This window comes from Gorilla gorilla, chromosome 20, assembly GCF_029281585.2.
Source record: "Gorilla gorilla gorilla isolate KB3781 chromosome 20, NHGRI_mGorGor1-v2.1_pri, whole genome shotgun sequence".
Taxonomy (NCBI): domain Eukaryota; kingdom Metazoa; phylum Chordata; class Mammalia; order Primates; family Hominidae; genus Gorilla; species Gorilla gorilla.
In genome coordinates, this window is record NC_073244.2 from 15,518,929 (window position 1) to 15,541,657 (window position 22,729).

A 22,729-nucleotide genomic window follows, 5' to 3' on the forward strand; every position below is an offset into this window, starting at 1 on the left:
TCTTTTCTTTATAATTATCCAGTCTTATGTATTTTTTCATAGCAGTGAGAACAGACTAATATGGTTACCTAAAGCGGATTTTTGGAAAAACTTACCATAGGGCAAATCCATGACTTCTATCCTGTGAGGCTGACAGTGAAATATGTCTGGACACAGTTTTTTGTGATTCCAAGGACATGTCAGGGTAGCTTATAAATCTAAGTGGATAACTGGCAATCTATTCCTCTTTATATAGAGTATCCGGACTCATGTAGACATCAATCATTAATCAACAAGCGTTACTTATCAGTCATCAAATATCATATATTAAATCTTTACTGCTGGTGATATGTGTGAAACCCACTAGAAATAGTATATGTTCTGTATAAAATGAGTATTAATAACACCAACTGCCATTTACTAGGGACTGTTATATGTTAGACATTACATATATATACACATATATGTGCATATACATATATACATATATATATATGCTCACTTATCTGAACAATATCCCTATTTAGTGCTGAAAAAAATCTAAATTCAGAAAACACAAATGACTCTTCTAATATCATCTACTTAGGAAGTGATGAACCAGGACTTGAATGCAGTCAAGTTTGTCCCTAAGTCTAATCCTCTGTGGTTGTTGTTACTCCCCCATAATGACTGCCATATAAAGGACTCTAGGAATTGATACCTGGCTTACTTAAAATGTGCTATTCTACTTTTGACTATAAAGAATTAGAACAAGAATGTCATCCTTTACAAACAAGTCAGAACTCATTTCCAACTCTGGTTGCTTCAACAGGGTTCCAAGTAGAAACACTGAAGTTAGTGTTCAGAGTTCTGCCCACTGCTCCTGCAAGAGGACAAAAAACATGCAGAGCAGCAATCACAAATCAGACTCTGCCCCCTATATTGACTATTTGATGGGTCTTCTCAGAAAATCACCTTTTATTATTATTCATGAGTTCTCTTTTTCCTAAAATTTCTGCTTGTATTTTTATTCCTTCCTTTCTTTATGGTTCTTACAAATCAAATGAAAAACGCAATTGAGATCATCAACAGTAGAGAAGGAAAAGAAAAAAATCTTTGAACTTGAAAACAGACTATTTAGAAATACATAAAGGAGAAAAAACAAAAATGAAGAAAAATTACAAGATTCAAGGGACATCATCAAAAGAGCAAATTTTTGAGTTACAGGAGTACAAGAAGACAAGAAAGAAACAAAGAGAACACATACTTAAAGAAACAATAACAACGTTTCCACACTGAGGAAAATATATAAATATCCATACTCAGGAAGGGCAAACATCTCCAATCACATTCAATCCAAACAAGGCTACCCTAAGATATAATCAAACAGTCAAAAATGAAAAGCAAAGTGAAGATCTTGGAAGCAGCATGAAAAAAAGATGCAAATCACATATGAACGAGTTCCAGTAAGGTTATGAGCAGACCTGTCACCAAAGACCTTACAGGCAAGGAGAGAATGGGATGACATATATAAACTGCTGTCAGGAAAAACAAACAAACAAACGAAAAAACTGCTCACAAAGAATACCACACCCAGCAAAGCTGTCCTTCAGGAATGAAAAAGAGATGAAGATTTTCAAAGAAAAACAAAAGCAGAGGTAGTTCATCGACACCAGACCTAATAAGAAATGCTAAAGGGAGTTCTCAAGCTTAAAAAAAGGACACTAATTAGTAACAAGAAAACAAAGCACAAAACTCAGGTAAAAATAAGCACGTAGCTAAATTCACAATACTCAAACACTGTAATGGCAGTTTATAAATGAATTATATCCTTACTATGAAGGTTAAGAGATAAAAGTATTAGAAACAGTAAGAGCTAAAATAATTTGTTAAGGGATATACAATATAAAAATATGTAAATTACAATATCAGAAAAATAAAATGAGGAGAGGTTGAGTTAAAGTATAGTTATTTTATGTGATCACAGTTATCGGCTTAAAATATCCTGCTATAAGATGTTTCATATAAGTCTTATGGTAACCACAAAGCAAAAATGTATAGCCAACACACAGAAGATAAAAATTAAAGAATCAAAAGTACACCACTAGAGAAAATTATTAATCACAAAAATAGACAAAGGAAGAAACAAACAAAGAATATAAAAAAAAAACCCAGAAAACTTAACGAGCCAGGTGCAGTGGCTCATGCCACTAATCCCTGCACTTTGGGAGGTGGAGGCAGGTGGATCACTTGAGGCCAGAAGTTCAAGACTAGCCATAGCCAACACGGTGAAACCTTGCCTCTACTAAAAATACAAAAATTAGCCAGGCATGGTGGCGGGCACCTGTAATCCCAGCTATTCAGGAGGCTGAGGCAGGAGAATCGCTTGAATGGGCAGGAGAATCGCTTGAACCCAGCAGATGAAGGTTGCAGTGAGCCAAGATCATGCCACTATACTCCAGCCTGGGCTTTTTTTTTTTCCAAAATGGAAAAAAAAAAAAAAAAGAAAGAAAGAAAACTATTAACAAAATGGCAGTAGTAGGTACCTACCTACAATGATTACTCTGAATGTACACACACTAAATTCTCCAATTCAAAGACAGAATGGCCAAGTGGATTAAAAAAACAAACAAAGACACAAATGATATGTTGTTTACAAGAGACTCACTTCATCCTTAAGGACATACATAAATTAAAAACAAAAGGGCAGGGGAAAAAACACTCCACACAGATAGAAACCAAAAGACAGCTAGGTTAAGTATTACTTATATCAGACAAAGTGAACTTTAAGTCAAAAACTGTAACAGGACACAAAGGTCGTTATATGATAATAAAGGGATCTACCAATCAATAAGATAGAATAATTATAAATATACAATTGGCCATCTGAATTCATGAGTACCACATCTCCACTTATTAGGGTAGATTCAACCTGCCATGGATTGAAAATATCCAGAAAAAAAAATGCATGGGTCCAACTTTATTATATATGTGCACATATTTTCCCTGCTCATTATTCCCCAAATAATACAGCAAAACAACTATTTACATAGCATTTACTTTAAGTATTACAGTAATCTAAAGATATTTTAAAGTACATGAGAGGATGTGCATGATTTTCAAACAAATACAACATCATTTTATAAGAGACTTGAACATGCCTAAATTTTGGTATCCACAGGTGGGGGAGGGGTTATAGGAAGGGGGGTTATCCTGAAACAAATCCCCCACAGATTCCAAAGGATGACTACATATGCCAACAACAACAGAGCACATAAATATATAAAGCAAATTAATAATAGATCTGAAGACAGAGATAGATTGCAATAAAATAATGGGAGACTTTAATACCCTACTTTGAACAACAGACAGATCATTCAGACAGAAAATCAACAAAGAAACATGAGACTAGAACTACACTTTAGACCAAAACAATCTAACAACATACACAGAACATTCCATCCAACAGCAGCAAAATACACATTCTTCTCAAGTGCACACAGAACATTATCCAAGATAGATCATATATTAGGCCACAAAACAACAACAACAACAACAAAGCAAGTCTTAACAAATTTAAGAAGCTTAAAATCATATCAAACATCTTTTCTGACTACAGCTGTAAGAAAATAGAAATCAACAATAGGAAGAAAATTAGAAAATTCAGAAATAAGTGGAAATGAAGTAACACACACCTGAACAAGCAAAGGATTTAAGAGGGCAGTTAATAGCAATAAATGCCTATATGAAAAAAGAAAATCACAAGTAAACACCCTAACACTGCACCTTGAGGACTTAGAAGAACAACAACAAGTAAGCTGAAAGTTAGTAGAAGGAAGGAAATAATAAAGACCAGAACTGAAATAAATGAAACTAAAAAAAAACACAAAAGATAAAGGAAACTAAAAGTTTTCTGAAAAGATGAACAAACCTTTAGATAGATCAAGGGGTGAAGAAAAAAAAAAAAGCTGGGCACAGTGGTTCACAACTGTAATCGCAGCACTTTGGGAGGCTGAGGTAAAAGGATCAATTGAGCCCAGGAGTTCAAGGCCAGCCTGAGCAACATAGCAAGGTCCTCATCTGTACAAAAAATGCTTTCAAAAATAGCTGGGACTGGGCATGGTGGCTCACACCTGTAATCTCAGCATTTTGGGAGGCCAAGGTGGGAAGATTGCTTGAGCTCAGGAGTTCGAGACCAGCCTAGGCAACACAGTAAAACCCTCTCTACAAAAAATACAAAAATTAGTTGGGTGTGGTGGTGCATGCCTGTAGTCCCAGCTATTCAGGAGGCTGAGGTAGGAGGATAGCTTGAGCCCAGGAGAGAGAGGCTGCAGTGAGCTGAGATCATGCCACTGCATTCCACCTGGGCAATACAGCCAGAGATTATCTCAAAAAAAAAAAAAAGGCCTCAGAAATAACACCACATATCTACACCATCTGATCTTTGACAAACCAGACAAAAACAAGAAATGGGAAAAGGATTCCCTATTTAATAAATGGTGCTGGGAAAACTGGCTAGCCATATGTAGAAAGCTGAAACTGGCTCCCTTCCCTATACCTTATACAAAAATTAATTCAAGATGGATTAAAGACTTAAATGTTAGACCTAAAACCATAAAAATCCTAGAAGAAAACCTAGGCAATGCCATTCAGGACACAGGCATGGGCAAGGACTTCATGTCTAAAACACCAAAAGCAATGGCAACAAAAGCCAAAATTGACAAATGGGATCTAATTAAACTAAACAGCTTCTGCACAGCAAAAGAAACTGCCATCAGAGTGAACAGGCAACCTACAGAATGGGAGAAAATTTTTGTAATCCACAAATCTGACAAAGGGCTAATATCCAGAATCTACAAAGAACTTAAACAAATTTACAAGAAAAAAATCAAACCACCCCATAAAAAAGTGGGCAAAGGACATGAACAGACACTTTTCAAAAGAAGATATGTATGCAGCCAACAGACACATGAAAAAATGCTCATCATCACTGGTCATCAAAGAAATGCAAATCAAAACCACAATAAGATACCATCTCACACCAGTTAGAATGGCGATCATTAAAAAGTCAGGAAACAACAGGTGCTGGAGAGGATGTGGAGAAATAGGAATGCTTCTACACTGTTGGTGGGAGTGTAAACTAGTTCAACCATTGTGGAAGACAGTGTGGCGATTCCTCAAGGATCTAGAACTAGAAACACCATTTGGCCCAGCCATCCCATTACTGGGTATATACCCAAAGAATTATAAATCATGCTACTATAAAGACACATGCACATGTGTGTTTACTGCGGCACTATTCACAATAGCAAACACTTGGAACCAACCCAAATGTCAATCAATGATAGACTGGATTAAGAAAATGTGGCACATATACACCATGGAATACTATGCAGCCATAAAAAAGGATGAGTTCATGTCCTTTGTAGGGACATGGATGAAGCTGGAAACTATCATTCTGAGCAAACTATCACAAGGACAAAAAACCAAACACAGCACGTTCTCACTCATAGGTGAGAACTGAACAATGAGAACACTTGAACACAGGGTGGGGAATATCACACACCAGGGCCTGTTGTGGGGTGGGGGGATGGGGGAGGGATAGCATTAGGAGAAATACCTAATGTAAATGGCGAGTTAATGGGTGCAGCAAACCAACATGGCACATGTATATATATGTAACAAACCTGCACATTGTACACATGTACCTTAGAACTTAAAGTATAATAAAAATAAGGAAGGGGGGGAGGGGGAGAAGGAAGAAAGAAAGGAAGGAAGCCAGGCATGGTAGCACAAACCTGTAGTCCTAGCTACTCAGGAGGATCACTTGAGACCAGGAAGTCAAGGCTGCATTGAGCCATGACTGCAGCACTGCACTTCAGCACAGGCAAGAGCAAGACCCTTTCTCAAAATGAAAGAAAAAATTAAAAAGAACACTCAAATAAAATCAGATATGAAAGAGGAAACATTACAACTGTTAACTACAGAAATACAAAGGATCATAAAAGACTACTTGGAAAAATTACATGCCAACAAACTGGGTAACCTAGCAGAGATGTACAAATTTCTAGACACACACAACCTACCAAACACTAAATACTAAAAAGGAGAAAATCTGAACAGACCAATAATGAAGAAGGAGACCAAATCACTAACTAAAAATCTCCCATCAAACACACACCTAGGACTTGACTGCTTCATGGCTGAATTATATAAGACATCTAAGAATATCTAAACTAATCCTTCTGAAATTATTCCAAAAAACTGAAGAAGGATGCTACAAAGAGAAACTTACAGGCCAATATCTCTAAGTATACAGATGCAAAAATCCTCAACAAAATACTAGCAAGCTGAATTCAACAGCACATTAAAATTATCATTCATAATGATCAAGTAGGATTTATCCCTGGAATGCATGGATGGTTCAACATATGCAAATCAATGTGATTAGAACCACATTAACAGAATTAAGTATAAGAATCATATGATCTTGTCAACAGATGCAGAAAAAGGATGAGATCACACCACTGCACTCCAGCCTGGACGACAGAGCAAGACTACATCTCAAGAAAAAAAAAAAAAAAAGTGCTGAAGAACATTAACCAAAAGATTTTTTTTTTTTTTTGAGACAGAGTCTCACTCTGTCACCCAGGCTGGAGTGCAATGGTGTGATCTCAGCTCACTGCAACCTCCACCTCCTGGGTTCAATTGATTCTCATGCCTCAGCCTCCCTAGTAGCTGGGATGACAGGCGTGCACTGCCACACCCAGCTAATTTTGTATTTTTAGTAGAGACAGGGTTTGGCCACACTGGTCTTGAACTCCTGGCCTCAAGTGATCCTCCCGCTTCTATCTCCCAAAGTACTGGGATTAGAGGCATGAGCCACCATGCCCAGCCCCAAAAGATTTGTAACCTCAAATAAGTTGAGAAACATGCTCAAGTATCTTAGGGGGAGAGGGATCAAGTACTCCTTCCATTCATCTTTTTAAAAAACATTGAGCTACCATTCTCCATGAAAGGCATCTGCCATAACCCATGGAGCTGGCAGGGGCAGGCAGCATCAGCACCAAACCAGAGTAGCATCGCAATATAGGAGGCACCTAGCAAGGTGTAGCTGGTGCAAATATACAAAAGAGGAGCCCAATTCTATTGCCAGCATCCCTTCTTCAAATCACAGTCACTTGTATGTGCACTAAGAAATGCCCAATTCACATGAACAAATGACTCCAGATCCTGGAGAAGAACAGGATAATTACCCCTCTTCCTGGGATCATGGCTGGTAAGCAGTATCCTGGGGTGCATTACGGGGACTAGCACAGGGTCCAAACTTTATGACAAAGACTCTTGGCCAACACTTGGAAGGGACAACACAAAGCATGACACAGCAATACACATAAACTCCAACAAGACAGGCAGCCTTCCCAAATGGTACAGGGTGGAAAGTAAAAAAGTTCCTCTTCAAAGTTTCCCTTCTTGTTAAAGAATAAATCATAAGTGTTAGAAATAATATTTTCTTTTAGGCTGGGCACAGTGGCTCACACCTGTAATCCCAGCACTTTCGGAGGCTGAGGCAGGTGGATCACCTGAGGTTAGGAGTTTGAAACCAGCCTGGCCAACATGGCAAAACCCTGTCTCTAGCAAATAAACAAAAATGAGCCAAGCGTGGTGGCAGGTGCCTGTAATCTCAGACACTTGGGAGACTGAGGCAGGAGAATCACTTGAACCCAGGAGGTGGAGGTTGCAGTGAGCCAAGATCATGCCACTGCACTCTAGCCTGGGTAACAAGAGTGAGACTCTGTCTCAAAAAAAAAAAAGAAGAAAAGAAAAAAAAAGAAATAATAGTTTCTTTTAAAGACTAACTTCCTTCAAGCCTCCTTGCTTTGTGCTAATAACTCTTTGTTAAGCCCTATCCTATGCAGCTGTTAGATGTAAGGGAATGAGTACATTCTATGTCCTTGTACTTTAACCAAGATATTTATTCTAGACATGCTCAGCCATGTCCCAGCTCACAGCTTATGCCCCTTCCTTATTTGGAAATGTTATTACTTCTCTAAGTCTTTTCGTAAGCAACTTCCTCTTTTCCTTTGTTTTCCCTTGCCTTTACCTATTTAGGAAAGTTTTAAGTTATTAGCCAGTCAGGTTTAGCTTAGATTGTGTGGTCCCCCTCCAGCCAATGAAGACAGGACACAGTAGCGGGGACAAGCTCCATAAGGGATAAAAATTGCTTCCCTCCTTTGTTCATGTGTCATCTCGCCACTGTTCCATCTGCGAGGAGCACCCTTTCTGCAGAAAGTAAAATTGCCTTGCTGAGAAAATTCTTTGAGTGCTAGTTCTTCTCAGCACCTAGGAACAAGCATTTCTAAAGGAATAAGCATTTTACTTATATGGCCAATCAGCAAGCCACGAAAGGTCAAAGCGCACTCACAAGAGACTTTCCACCCCAGTTCAAAGTGATCTTCACCCTTTTTACCAACTGTGTTGTAAATGGGGCACTAAGTCACTTTTGTGGGATGTTTCAGGATCCCTCCAACACACTCTTGCAATTACACTTGGAGAGGCTCATGATATTAGATTTATTACACTCATAGATCCTAGAGAGGGAGGCATGCCACGCCATGCAGGGGTCCATGCTGGAGGAGGACCAAAGCAGGAGGCTCTGACAAGCATGTAGGGAGCTGAGAGAGAAGCCTCCCTTGAGGGCAACTGCCTTTACTGGGGATTGGGGTATAGTACTAAAGCAAAAGGCATTAGATTTCATTGGTGCATTTGAATGTTACTAGGTCATGGTCAGGGGAGGGCCAACAGAAGAACTTGTAGCATAAGTACCTTATCATCCTTGTACATCTGGTCACTTGAGCAGGGAGCTCACAGCCTGTTTGTTAGAATGCTGAGGCATCAAGAAAATATGAATTTTTTAAAATGTACAATGTATTCAGGGAAGAATGACAATATGGAACCTGGAATGAAGACATTTGGTTGGATCCAGATGAAAGACATGATCTTAAACCCCGCTATGATTTGGATGTGGTCTGTCCCCATCACAACTCCTGTTGAGGCTTGGTCCTCAATATCACAGCACTGGAAGGAGGGGCCTAATGAGATGTTTGGGTCATGGGGGTAGATCTCACACAAATAGATTAATGCTCCCTCTCCCTCTCCCTCTCCCCACGGTCTCCCTCTCCCTCTCCCTCTCCCCACGGTCTCCCTCTCCCTCTCTTTCCACGGTCTCCCTCTGATGCCGAGCCGAAGCTGGACTGTACTGCTGCCATCTCTGCTCACTGCAACCTCCCTGCCTGGTTCTCCTGCCTCAGCCTGCCGAGTGCCTGCGATTGCGGGCGCGTGCCGCCACGCCTGACTGGTTTTCATATTTTTTTGGTGGAGATGGGGTTTCTCTGTGTTGGCCGGGCTGGTCTCCAGCTCCTAACCGTGAGTGATCTGCCAGCCTCAGCCTCCCGAGGTGCCGGGATTGCAGATGGAGTCTTGTTCACTCAGTGCTCAATGTTGCCCAGGAGCAGCGTGATCTCGGCTCGCTACAACCTCCACCTCCCAGCCGCCTGCCTTGGCCTCCCAAAGTGCCGAGATTGCAGCCTCTGCCCGGCCGCCACCCTGTCTGAAAAGTGAGGAGCGTCTCTGCCTGGCCGCCCATCATCTGGGATGTGAGAAGCCCCTCTGCCCGGCTGCCCAGTCTGGGAAGTGAGGAGCGCCTCTTCCCGGCTGCCATCCTGTCTGGGAGGTGAGGAGCGTCTCTGCCTGGCCGCCCCATCTGAGAAGTGAGGAGCCCCTCCGTCCAGCAGCTGCCCCGTCTGAGAACTGAGGAGCGTCTCCGCCCGGCAGCTGCCCCATCCGGGAGGTGGCGGGCAGCCCCCACCCGGCCAGCCGCCCCGTCCAGGAGGGAGGTACGGGGCAGCCCCCGCCCGGCCAGCCGCCCCGTCTGGGAGGGAGGTGGGGGGCAGCCCCCGCCCGGCCAGTCGCCCGGTCCGGGAGGGAGGTGGGGGGCAGCCCCCGCCTGGCCAGCCACCCTGTCCGGGAGGGAGGTGGGGGGCAGCCCCCGCCTGGCCAGCCGCCCCATCAGGGAGGGAGGCGGGGGTCACCTCCGCCCAGCCGCTGCCCCATCTGGGAGGTGGGGGGCGCCTCTGCCCGGCTGCCCCTTCTGGGAGGTGAGGAGCCCCTCTGCCCGGCCGCCACCCCGTCTGGGAGGTGTACCCAAAAGCTCATTGAGAACGGGCCATGATGACGATGGCGGTTTTGTCAAATAGAAAAGGGGGAAATGTGGGGAAAAGATAGAGAAATCAGATTGTTGCTGTGTCTGTGTAGAAGGAGGTGGACATAGGAGACTCCATTTTGTTCTGTACTAAGAAAAATTCTTCTGCCTTGGGATGCTGTTGATCTATGACCTTACCCCCAACCCGGTGCTCTCTGAAACATGTGCTGTGTCCACTCAGGGTTAAATGGTTTAAGGGCGGTGCAAGATGTGCTTTGTTAAACAGATGCTTGAAGGCAGCATGCTCGTTGAGAGTCATCACCACTCCCTAATCTCAAGTACCCAGGGACACAAACACTGCGGAAGGCCCCAGGGTCCTCTGCCTAGGAAAACCAGAGACCTTTGTTCACTTGTTTATCTGCTGACCTTCCCTCTACTATTGTCCTATGACCCTGCCAAATCCCCCTCTGCGAGAAACACCCAAGAATGATCAATTAAAAAAAATAAATAAATTAAATAAAATAAAATTCTAAAAAAAAAAAAAAAGATTAATGTTGTCAGGCAGAAGTGAATTTTAGCTCACACAGGACTGAATTAGTTCCCACAGGAGCTAATTGTTATAAAGCAAGGCTGCTGTTTGTGTTTGGCCCCTTTTGCACAAGCCTGCTTCCTCTTCTGCCTCTCTACCATGTTTTGCTGCAACACGTGAGCCTCATCAGAAGTAGAGCAGATGCTGGGGCCATGCTCTTAGACTTTCCAACCAGCAGAATCCTGAGCCAAAGAAACCTCTTTTCTTTATAAATTACTCAGGTATTATGTCATAGCAACAATAAAGAGACTAACACAGCCTAAGACACTTTGAGCCTCCCTTACCAGGGATATAGCTTACCCTTTGGTTTCTGAGGAGAAAGCCTTCTGCTTGAAATTTTTGTGACAATCTCATTTGGTCCAGATACCTTGGAAGGTAATATATATTCTCCTCAAGATCCACACCATTATCACTTATTTTTATCACTAGAGTCCTAATTCTTCCAAAATCCAGGGGCAAAGATATACAACATAATGCAAGAGAAAAAAGCTCACACAACAAAAAAATTCCAACTCTGATAACGTATCACAAGAAACCCAGGGAACATGTATGGGATGGATTCTAAGGGTATTAGATCAAGAAGGTTAAAATGTAACATTAGATAGGCCCAAATTCATTGATATGAAGCACTGATATGGTTTGGATCTGTGTCCCCACCAAATCTCATGTGGAACTGTAGTCCCCAGTGTTGGAGGTGAGGTCTGGTGGGAGATGATTGGATCATGGGGGCAGATTTCTCATGAATGGTTTAGCACCATCTCCTTTGATACTGTCCTCATGAACTGGTCATTTAAAAGTGTACAGCACCTCCCCCTCATTCTCCCTTGCTCCTGGCTCCTGCCATATAAGATGTACCTACTCCTGCTTCACCTTCTGCCATGACTGGAAGCTTCTAGAGGCCTCCCCAGATGCAGAAGTCACTATGCTTCCTGTACAGCCTGCAGAACTGTGAGCCAATTAAACTTTTTTTATTCTGCAATTTAAAACTTTTAATTAAAAAATAAACTTTAATGTTGAAAATGCAAACTTGGACAGGGCAGAAAGATCACACACAAGGCTGTCACTTCACACTTGGAGGCTTGCACAGTGGCTCGACAGAGGTGCTCCTCACTTCCCAGACAGTGGGGCGGCCAGGCAGAGGTGCTCCTCACTTCCCAGACAGTGTGGCAGCCGGTTAGAGGCACTCCTCACTTCCTAGACACGGCAGTGGCCAGACAGAGTCACTCCTCACTTCCCAGACAGGGTGGTGGCCAGGCAGAGGCGCTACTCACTTCCCAGACAGGGCGGCAGCCAGGCAGAGGTGCTCCTCACTTCCCAGACAGTGTGGCGGCTGAGCAGAGGCACTCCTCACTTCCCAGATGGTAGGCAGCTGAGCAGAGACGCTCCTCACTTTCCAGACAGTGGGGCTGCCGGGCAGAGGTGCTCATCACTTGTCAGACAGGGCGGCGGCCAGGCAGAGGTGCTCTTCACTTCCCAGACAGTTGGGCGGCCGGGAACTTCTTTATAAATTACCCAGTCTCATGTATTTTTTTTTTTTTTGAGACATGTCGCCCAGGCTGGAGTGCAGTGGCGTGACCTCAGCTCACCGCAAGCTCCGCCTCCCGGGTTCACACCATTCTCCTGCCTCAGCCTTCTGAGTAGCTAGGACTACAGGCAGCTGCCACCACACCCGGCTAATTTTTTTGTATTTTCAGTAGAGACAGGGTTTCACTGTGTTAGCCAGGATGGTCTCAATCTCCTGACCTCAATCTGCCCACCTCGGCCTCCCAAAGTGCTGGGATTACAGGTGTGAGCCACTGCACCCGGCCAGTCTCTTGTATTTCTTTATAGCAATGTGAGAATAGCCTAATACAGGCACTTACTAGACATTTTGAGTTTTACATATTAGCTAATGGACCATGGCATGATTCTAATAGCTAAACTGGTTGGATGATTGAAACTTGTACTCATGACCTAGTTAACAGAGTTAATATGTAAGAGCTTCCCTGGCTAATGTAAAGGAGGGAATCCTAGACACATAGGAAGGTTGCACTGAATTTATCACATGTGATCTGCACAGCTTCCCTTCTTCAACCTACATTAAGGGTCCAGAAGACACCCTCTTCACAAAGGCATTCAGAAATAGATAACTGAAGGGAATACTTCCATTCTTGAAAAGTTCTGTTTATTCTCCTTTAAACATTTGTTAAGACTATAGGAGATAACAATCATTAAGATGAGTTCCCTGTTTCAATGGGGATGATGAGAACCTTGAGTGCCAAAAACCAAGTGGGTAGCACTTAACTATCAAAGACAATGAGGCTACATCGAATGTCAAGGGCATACTGAATGTACCAGTAATTGGAACGCTTTGGCCTGCAGAGATTATTGGTGTTAGCAAACTGATCACATTTCATCCCTAGCATGAAACAGATAAGAACCCTACTACAACAGGGATTAATAAATCTTGTTATAATGTGACATATAGTAAATGTTATACTTTGTGGGCCACACAGTCTCTGTTACAAATACTCAACTCTGTCCCTGTAGTATGAAAGAAGCCTCAGAAAATATATAAACAAATGAACATGGTTGTTCTGTTCCAATTATAATTTACAAAAACAGGTTGAAGATTAGGTGTGTCCCATAAGCCATAGTTTGCCAATGTAAGTCTTGGAATATTGCTTGATCTATGTAACAAGAAGTCTCAAGTCTAATGGCCAAAAACCTGATAAGTGTCACCACAGGGGAGATTCAAAGTCTCTCGCCCAATCACCAGACCTAGGTAACACACCACTCAGGATTGTGTAGAAGTCACATCGACTTTGGAGAATTACGGGGGACTATCATAACTTATATCAATTCTCCTGTTTTCCACCAAAATAGTCTTCAGAGGTTTTGCTATTACACAAAACATTGCAACACTCCATCACATTGAAAATATTTTGTATATGATATCCCATGAACAGGAAACAGTAAATAGTTTGGATACCTTTACAGGCTACAAAGTAGAGAATGGGAGATTCAAGAGCCAGCTAAATAAACAAAGTTGGTTTTGTTTTGTTTTTTTGAGACAGGGTCTTGCTCTGTTGCCCAGGCTGGAGTGCAGTGGTGTGATCATGGCTCACCACAACCTCCACCTTCTAGGCTCAAGTGATCCTCCCACCTCAGCCTCCCAAGCATCTGGGACTACAGGTGCACATTACTACGCCAGGTAATTTTTTTTCTTTTAATCTTTTTTGGTAGAGATGGGATCTCACTATGTTGGCCAGGCTGGTTTCGAACTCCTGGCCTCAAGCAATCTGCCTGCCTTGGCCTCCCAAAGTGTTAAGAGTTACAGGCCTGAGCCACCATGCCCCATCCAATCAGCAAAGATTTGGGGGTTCAGTTGTCTAGACCATATCAAGATATCCCCTCCAAGGTGTCATTCCTAGTTAGTGCTCCCCAAAATTAGGTGCAACACTTGGCAGACCTATAAGATTCTTGGCCAGGCATGGTGGCTCACACCTGTAATCCCAGCACTTTGGGAGGCTGAGGCTGGCAGATCATGAGGTCAGGAGATTGAGACTATCCTGGCTAACATGGTGAAACCCCATCTCTACTAAAAATACAAAAAATTAGCTGGGTGTGGTGGCACATGTCTGTAGTCCCAGCTACTCAGGAGGCTGAGACAGGAGAATCACTTGGACCTGGGAGGCAGAGGTTGCAGTGAAACGAGATTGCGCCAGTGCACTCCAGCCTGGGCGACAGAGCGAGACTCCGTCTCAAAAAAAAAAAAAAAAAAAATTCTTAAGACAGCATATACCACATTTCAATGTGCTTTAACCCATCTACAGAGATGGTTATAATGCTTACAAGTGAGCGAACACCAAGTGATTGCAGTGCACCAAGCTCAGACTGCAGTACAAGATTTTTAAGCACTTGGTCAATATAATCCACCAGATACAATGATACTCAAAGTATCCATAATAAATAATATGTTGCTGGAAGCCTCTAGCAAGCACCAGTAGGAAAATCATAGCAGTAGTTCAGAATAAATATATTCCCTCTTCTGCAGGAAACTAGTCTCCTTTTGAGTAAACAGTTACCACTGGGTTCAACACAGAAGTTGTACATGGGACATCAAGTGACCAAGTGGCCTGAGCTTCCTACCATGAACTTGAGGTTGTCTGACCCACAAAACTCCAAGTTTGGGGAAAATGCAGCAGCAATCTGTTATCAAATGGAAATGGCACAGAAGACATTGAGCTCTAGAAGTTCCAGCGAGTACAAGTAAACTGCATGAGCAAATGGCAAAGACTCAACACAAGCTCCATTCCCACTGTCTCATTTCCCTCAATCCATGCCTGTGGCTTCCTGAGCTATTTCTTATGCCTATCTGAGACAAGTCCTGTTTACGGCTGTGTCTGCACAATATGCTAGCACGACCCAAAAGTGGGAGCACAAACACAATAGCTCAGCTGAACGATGACACCAAAAGACTGTAATATCTTTCAGATAAAAATAGCATCCCAGTGGCAGAACTTCTCGTAGTATATCTGACTATCCTCTGGGTCTGGAGGACATGGCCAGAAGGACATGTAAACAATGATCCATGAGCAGTTGCTAATGGTTTCACTGAATGGTCAAGGATGTATATGGAACAAGACTGGTAAGTCTAGAAAAACATGTATGGATAGATCTCTTTTAAAGGACATGGGCCGTGAAGATATTTGTGTCCCATGTAAATGGCCAGCAAAGGCAATCCACTGAAAATGAGACTTTTAATAATCAGGTGGACAAAATGATACTCTATATAGAAGTCAATTGCTTTCCCCTGCCACCCCAATGTTTGCTCCATAGGCCCTTGAATAAGATGGCCATAAAAACAGGGATAAAGGCTACTATGGCTCAACAGTATGGACTTCCATTTACCAAAGCTAATGCAGCTAATGCTACTGCTAGGTGCCTAATCTGCTAAAAGCAAAAACCAAAACTGAATATATAAGGGCATTAATTTCTTTTTTTTCTTTTGGGGGGAGGGGGACAGGGTCTCACTCTGTCACCCAGGCTGGAGTGCAGTGGCATGATCACAGCTCACTGCAGCCTCAATCTCCTGGGCTCAAGCAATCTTTCTGCCTCATGCTCCTGAGTAGCTAGGACTACAGGCATGTATCACCAAGCCTGGCTAATCTGGGTGGTTTTCGTGGGGGGGTTGATTTTTTGTTTTTGTAGAGATGGGATTTCACCATGTTGCCCAGGTTAGTCTTGAACCAAGGGCATTAATTTCTAGAGTAACCAGGGGAGCCAGCTGGTGGCAAGATGATTACATTGGACCACTCCTATCATGAAGGTGACTAAGATTCATCTTCACTGGAATAGACTCGTGTTCTGGATATGGATTTACCAGAAGCCTAACTAGTAGAGAGGCAAATCCATATAGGATTTGTATAGAGGCAGATTTGTACAGGGGAGAGGCAAATCCACTAGGCTTTTGCCTATACAATGCATAATCCATGCACTCACAAAATGCTTTCACTGCAGTCACAGCATTCACACAATACCATCTTTCATCAAGGGACCCATTTCACTGCAAAGGAAGTGCAACAGTGGGAACATGTCCCTCTCATCAGCTGGTCTCATCACACACCCCATCACTCAGAAGCAGCTAGTCTAAATGAAAGGTGAAATAGCTTACTGAAAATTCAGATACAGGGCCAACTGGGAGACAACCTCTGAAAGAATGGGATTCTGTTTCACAAGACACAGTGTATGCTCTGAATCAGAGATCACTAGATACTACTATCTCACCACAGTCAGAACAAACAGGCCCAGGAATTGATGGGTGAAGGCAGAATTAGCTCTAAGACAAAAATTTTGCTTCCAATCCCAGCAATGTAGAGCACTGTAATTTGGAGATCTGAGTCCATAATGGGGAATGCTTCCCCAGGGGCAACTATTTGGTCCCAATACACTGGAAAGTGAGATTAACATCTGGTCCTTATAAGTTTCATATCCATTAAACCAAGAAGAAAAAGAAAAATAAGGAGGTGAGAGGGAATAATCTATTAACTGAAGGGATTAGTCTCAACTACCAAAGGGAAACTGGGGTACAGCTATACAACTGAGGCAAAAAGAATGATGTCTAGAACCTCCTAGCACTTCCATACCACTTAGAAAGGTTAACAAAAAATTACAGTAGAAAAAGGGCAGGAAAATGGAGGCCCAAGATCCCTTCAGAAGGAAGGTTTGAGTCACTCCATCAGGTACAGAACCCAGAGCTGCTGAGTTTCTGGCTGAGGGCAAGGAAAATACAAAAAATGTTCACTGAAAAAGTAAAACCATGGATATCAACTATAACTTCAAGATCAATGACAGAAACAACAACTGCAGTAGTCTGGCAGGTTTTCTGTTTTTGCTTTTTTGAGACGGAATCTCACTCTGTTGCCCAGGCAGGAGTGCAGTGGTGCCATCTCAGCTCACTGCAACCTCCACCTCCCAGATTCAAGCAGTTCTCCTGCCTCAGCCTCCCAAGTAGCTGGGATTACAGGCGCCCACCACGCCCAACTAATTTTTGTATTTTCAGTAGAGACAGGGGTTCACCATGTTGGCCAGGGTGGTCTCAAACTCCTGACCTCAAGTGATCCACCCGCCTCCCAAAGTGCTGGGATTACAGGTGTTAGCCACCACACCCAGCCCCAGGTTTTCTCTTTGATTGTTATGTATACATGTTAGTTTCTAAGCATGTATTTACATAAACCAATCATTCACTTCTGTCTCTTTTCTATTTCTATTTTGTATATAAGTTACTAGAGGTTAAATTTTTAATTTAGTCTTCAGATAACAGAATATTCAAGGAGAATATGACTAAATTTCAGTAGAAATTAACATGGCTTCGGGCGTGGTGGCTCACACCTGTAATCCCAGCACTTTGGAAGGCTGAGGCGGGCCCATCACCTGAGGTCAGGAGTTCCAGACCAGCCTGGCCAACATGATGAAACACTGTCTCTACTAAAAATACAAAAATTAGCTGGGCGTGGTGGTGTGCACCTGTAATCCCAGCTACTTGGAAGCTGAGGCAGGAGAATCACTTGAACCTGGGAGGTGGAGGCTGCAGAGAGCTGAGATCACACCACCACTCCCAGCCTGGGCAAAAGAGTGAGACTCCATCTCACAAAAAAAAAAAAAAAGAAATTAATATGGCCTGTGATGAGGGGCTGTGCACATTCTCACTTAGGGGTGAGAAATTCTCCCTTCAATCTTGTTAAGTGGAAATGCAGACTTAACCATTATAAGAGAAGCAAAGTGTGTATAGATAGGCACATGTGGATGCTGACTAGGCAAAACTGTGAACATGCCAGTTACCAATTTATCCATCTCAGCTCCAAATTCACGATCATATCTGCTACGGAACAAAGGGCTGCATTCCTTAAGCATTTATCTTTTAATGGAACATGTTAAGCTTTGTCATGTTGCATTAAAAGATGGGAGGGAGGCCAGGTGCAGGGGCTCACCCCTGTAATCCCAGCACTTTGGGAGGCCAACGTGGGTGGATCACCTGAGGTGAGGAGTTCGAGACCAGCCTACCCAACATGGCGAAACCCTGTCACTACTAAAAATACAAAAAATTAGCCAGGGATGGTGGCAGGTGCCTGTAATCCCAGCTACTCGGGAAGCTGAGGCAGGAGAATTGCTTGAACCCGGGAGGCAGAGGTTGCAGTGAGCCAAGATCACGCCACTGCACTCCAGCCTGGGCGACAAGAGCAAAACTCCGTCTCAAAACAAAACAAAACAAAAAATTAGCCAGGCATGGTGGCGAATGCCTGTAATCCCAGCTACTCAGTAGGCTGAGGCCAAAGAATCACTTGAATCTGGGAGGCAGAGGTTGTGGTGAGCCAAGGTCACACCATTCCACTCCAGACAGCAATAAGAGTGAAACTCTGTCTCAAAAAAAAACAAAACAAAACAAAAAAAAAGAAACAAACAAACAAACAAAAAACCTGCAGGTAGATTCTAGGAGCTGAGCAGTCTCCAGCAACAGCCAGCAACAAGTCCTGTAACTACAAGGAAATGAATTTTGCCTATTGACTGAGTGTGGAAATACATTCTTCTATAGGCAGAGGTTGGAGCAAGCCGAGGTCGCACCACCGCACTCTAGCCAGAGCAACAGAGCAAGACTCTATCACCAAAAAATAAAAAAAAATAATAAAATTGTACCGTAGGTTTCAGCTAAGGCAATTAAACAAGACACAGCATGCTTATCAAATTTGTAAATGGACTATAGAATTTGATGACTGATAGAACTGGATTCAAAATTACGGCCACAGGCTGGAGTGATACACTGAATAAATAGGATATTTATTTTTAAAAAAGAAACAATATACAACACAAGAATTAAACAACACTCATACAAAATGTCTCACACATAAAATATAAACCAAAACACTACACTTCTGGCCAGCCACAGTAGTAGCTCACGGCTGCAATCCCAGCACTTTGGGAGGCCAAGGTGGGCAGATCACTTGAGGCCAGGAGTTCAAGACCAGCCTGGCCAACATGATGATACCGCATCTCTACAAAAAAATACAAAAATTAGCCAGGCGTGGTGGTGCATGCCTGTAATCCCATCTACTTGGGAGGCTGAGGCATGAGAATCGCTTGAACCCAGGAGGCAGAGGGTGCAGTGTATTGAGATGGCACCACTGCACTCCAGCCTGGGCAACAGAGCAAGAATCTGTATCAAAAAGTCAGGGGCAGGGAAAGAAAGAAAAGAGAGAAAGAACACTATACTTCTGAAAATATATTTGAGTATTCTTATTCAGGATGAAACTGAATAAGACACTGACTTTCTTTTTGAAAACAAGTGGCTTTCAGTTAAAACTGAAATCTATTTTCAGATGTAGCAACAGTAAAACAAACAAACAGAAAAAACAAACAAAAAACAAACTAAAGTCTGTTCCTTATTTCTTTCCAGAATAATTTTTACACTTTACAATACATCCATTCAGAAACTGCCAAATGTTACAAGACCTATGGATGGGAATTTATAATATCCAGCAAAATTAAATGTATATTTGTCCTCTGACCTAAAGTCCAATATTAAAGGTTTAACCTAGTAATACACTTATAAAAATGTTAACTACATATAAAGAAGTTCATTTACTGCAGCTTACTCATGGATGCTAAAATAATTAGTAGGAACGTTGCCGAGGAACAAGATATTCTGGGTGTCCTGCAAGGGATGGTGGCTCATGCTTGTAATCCCAACATTTTCTGAGGTTGAGGTGGGAGGATCACTTGAGCCCAGTAGTTCAAGGCTGCAGTGAGCCAGGATCGTGACACTGCACTCCACCCTGGGCGACAAAACGAATCTCAAAAAAAAACCCGCAAATATATATATATTTTTGTATTTTGTATTTTTAGTAGAGACAGGGATTCACCATCTTGGCCAGGTTGGTAGAGAACTACTGACCTCGTGATCCACCTGCCTCAGCCTCCCAAAGTGCTGGGCTTGTAGGCGTGAGACACCGCACCAGGCCTGGCTTTGGTCTTTTTGACTAAACCTCTTCTGAAATGTGTTCAATAAAAAGCTGAACTTGGGAAAAAAAGAAAGGTGGGGGTGGGGGGTACAGGGAGGAAGGCAAGAAAAACAAAAGACAACAAAGGAGATCCTGGCCAGGCGCGGTGGCTCACGCCTGTAATCTCAGCATTTTGGGAGGCTGAGGCAGGCAGATCACGAGGTCAGGAGATCAAGACCATCCTGGCCAACATGGTGAAACCCCATCTCTACTATAAATACAAAAATTAGCTGGGCTTGGTGGCACGTGCCTGAAATCCCAGCTACTCAAAAGGCTGAGGCAGGAGAATCGCTTGAACCAGGGAGGCAGAGGTTGCAGTGAGTCGAGATCGCACCACTGCACTCCAGCCTGGCGACAGAGCGAGACTGTGTCTCAAAAAAAAATAGAATGAAATCCTGTCATTTTCAACAACGTAGATAGAACTGGAGGACAGTACGTTAAGTGAAATAAACCAGACACAGAAACACAAAGTTGGGCGTGGTAAGCGGTGGTTGCAGCGAGCCAATATCATGCCACCGCACTCCAGCCTGGGCAACAAGGCAACATCCTGCCTCAAAAAAACTCTCAAAAAAAAAAAAAATCTTGAATAGAGCTCAGATCCAAAAACATTCCGTTATATTTTAGAACAATTTGGAGAATTTTCATTTATTATACATAGTAAATATTAGATAACATTATTATTTTTAATTTTATTGATGCAAATAGTATTACGGTTTTAGTAAAACAACACTCTTATCATTGAGTCAGGCATTACCCACTAACTAAATGTCGAGCTTACCATCCTGGCTATCACGGTGAAACCCTATCTCTACTAAAAATACAAAAAATTATCCGGGCATGGTGGCACGCCCCTGTAATTACAGCCACTTGGGAAGCTGAGGCAGGAGAATCCCTTGAACCCGGGAGGCAGAGGTTGCAGTGAGGCGAGATCGCGCCACTGCACTCCAGCCTGGGCGACAGAGCTAGACCCCTTCTCAAAAAAAAAAAAAAAAAAAAAGTCGAGCTTCATCTCTGCAATGAATTTCCCATTGACTCTCAAACTGTTCACCGTGAAATTTATTTACGAGACGGCGAATACACAAAACGCTAAAAAACAGGTGCAGCTACAATGAATATTTATTCGTCGTACTGGATGGTCAACATACCCATAGGTTTAAGTTTTTTCGAAAGAAAAATGCGGGAAAAATACACTTAGTACAGTCATCCTGTTAATGGTAAATTCGATTATTCTAGTATTAGTGTGTAAACCCTCCATCCTTTCTTCCAGGCAGCCTGGTTATGAAGCTCTTTGGAGACGTACAGAGCTAGGAACTTCAGATGAAAAGAATGGCTGAGTATTCTTAGGTTTCTTTAGTAGAAAGACTCGCGGTCTACAAACGTTTATATGCACATGCAGAAATACGCACACCCTAGACAACTAAGAAAGCACCTTTCTACCGGAACGTAATGTGTCAATAAAAAATATACAGGTTTCACAAAGGCGAAATGCCAAAATCTCACATGAAACACTCGTTTGCATAAAAAAGGAAGCAGCTGCCCCCTTAAACCAACTTTCTCCCAATGCTCACCCGAACACGGTGGAGTCGCCAGGTCCGTGGGGCTACAGGATCTTGGGGACGGAGTCAATCGAACGCGAACGGCAAAATTCTTTTCCCTCTGAAACACAATTCACAAACGTTGCCTTGGAGACTTATTTTTTAAGGCCTCAGAACGCTTGGACACTTTTGAAGACGGGAACACACGGCTGAAAACATCCCTCGGACGCGCCCATACTGCACTTCCCACCCGGCTCCTCTAGGGGACCGAAGGTCCAATGGCCTCTTCGACGTGGCCTCACCCGATGGCTCCGCGACTCCTGCGGACTCCTGTGGAGTGGTCCAGGCCTCTGTAAGGAGGTTCCTCGATTACCCTGGGTCGATTGTGACCTCTGCCACCCCCCGAAACACCGCCCAACCCACTAGTCCACACAAGCCTCACCAAAGTAGTGAACGACCAGACAACACAAAGGAAAAAGTGGCTCTGAGGCAATAGGCGCCAGCGACCAAAAGAGAGAACTGGCGCGCCGCTAACGTCACTTCCGTTTGGGGCATTGGAAGGGGCGTGGCTCGTTGTGTGGGCAGTTGGACAGGATGAAACTCTTCAGGATTCTAGTTTCCCTCCGCGTGGGTGCGGAGGTATCAAGGGGTCGGCTCAGTGCCTGGGTGGGCAAGAGAGAAATGAGCCCACAGACAAAGATGGGGGTTAAATCAGGGCTGTGGGAGGGGCTGTGGGCGGGGCCCATGCCCGGGGGCGGGGCTGGAGGTGGGACCAGACCCAGCCGGTGGCTTTGGTGGCAGAATGGACCAGGAAGGCGAAACGTCGGGCGATGGACTTGCCCCTCAGGATGCTCATTAGAAAGTTTCCCCACGTTCCTGGACCCCTTTCAGGATTCTCTCCAGTTGATAA

General features: G+C 43.3%; 1 protein-coding gene across 4 annotated transcripts in view; it reads right to left on the bottom strand.

Moving 5' to 3' along the window:
• The window catches only part of ZNF560 (zinc finger protein 560), a 53,360-nt gene extending 30,953 nt beyond the window's left edge, over positions 1 to 22,407 (bottom strand). For 2 of the 4 annotated variants that reach the window (XR_008674141.1, XM_055371696.1), the window contains exon 1: positions 21,853 to 21,929. The gene's annotated coding sequence lies outside the window, so the exon portion shown is untranslated. Of the gene's footprint in view, positions 1 to 21,852; positions 21,941 to 22,121; positions 22,229 to 22,261 lie in introns of those variants that run through there. The other 2 variants (XM_019014893.4, XM_019014894.3) reach the window with 2 other exon arrangements.
• Positions 22,408 to 22,729: the final 322 nt, after the last annotated feature.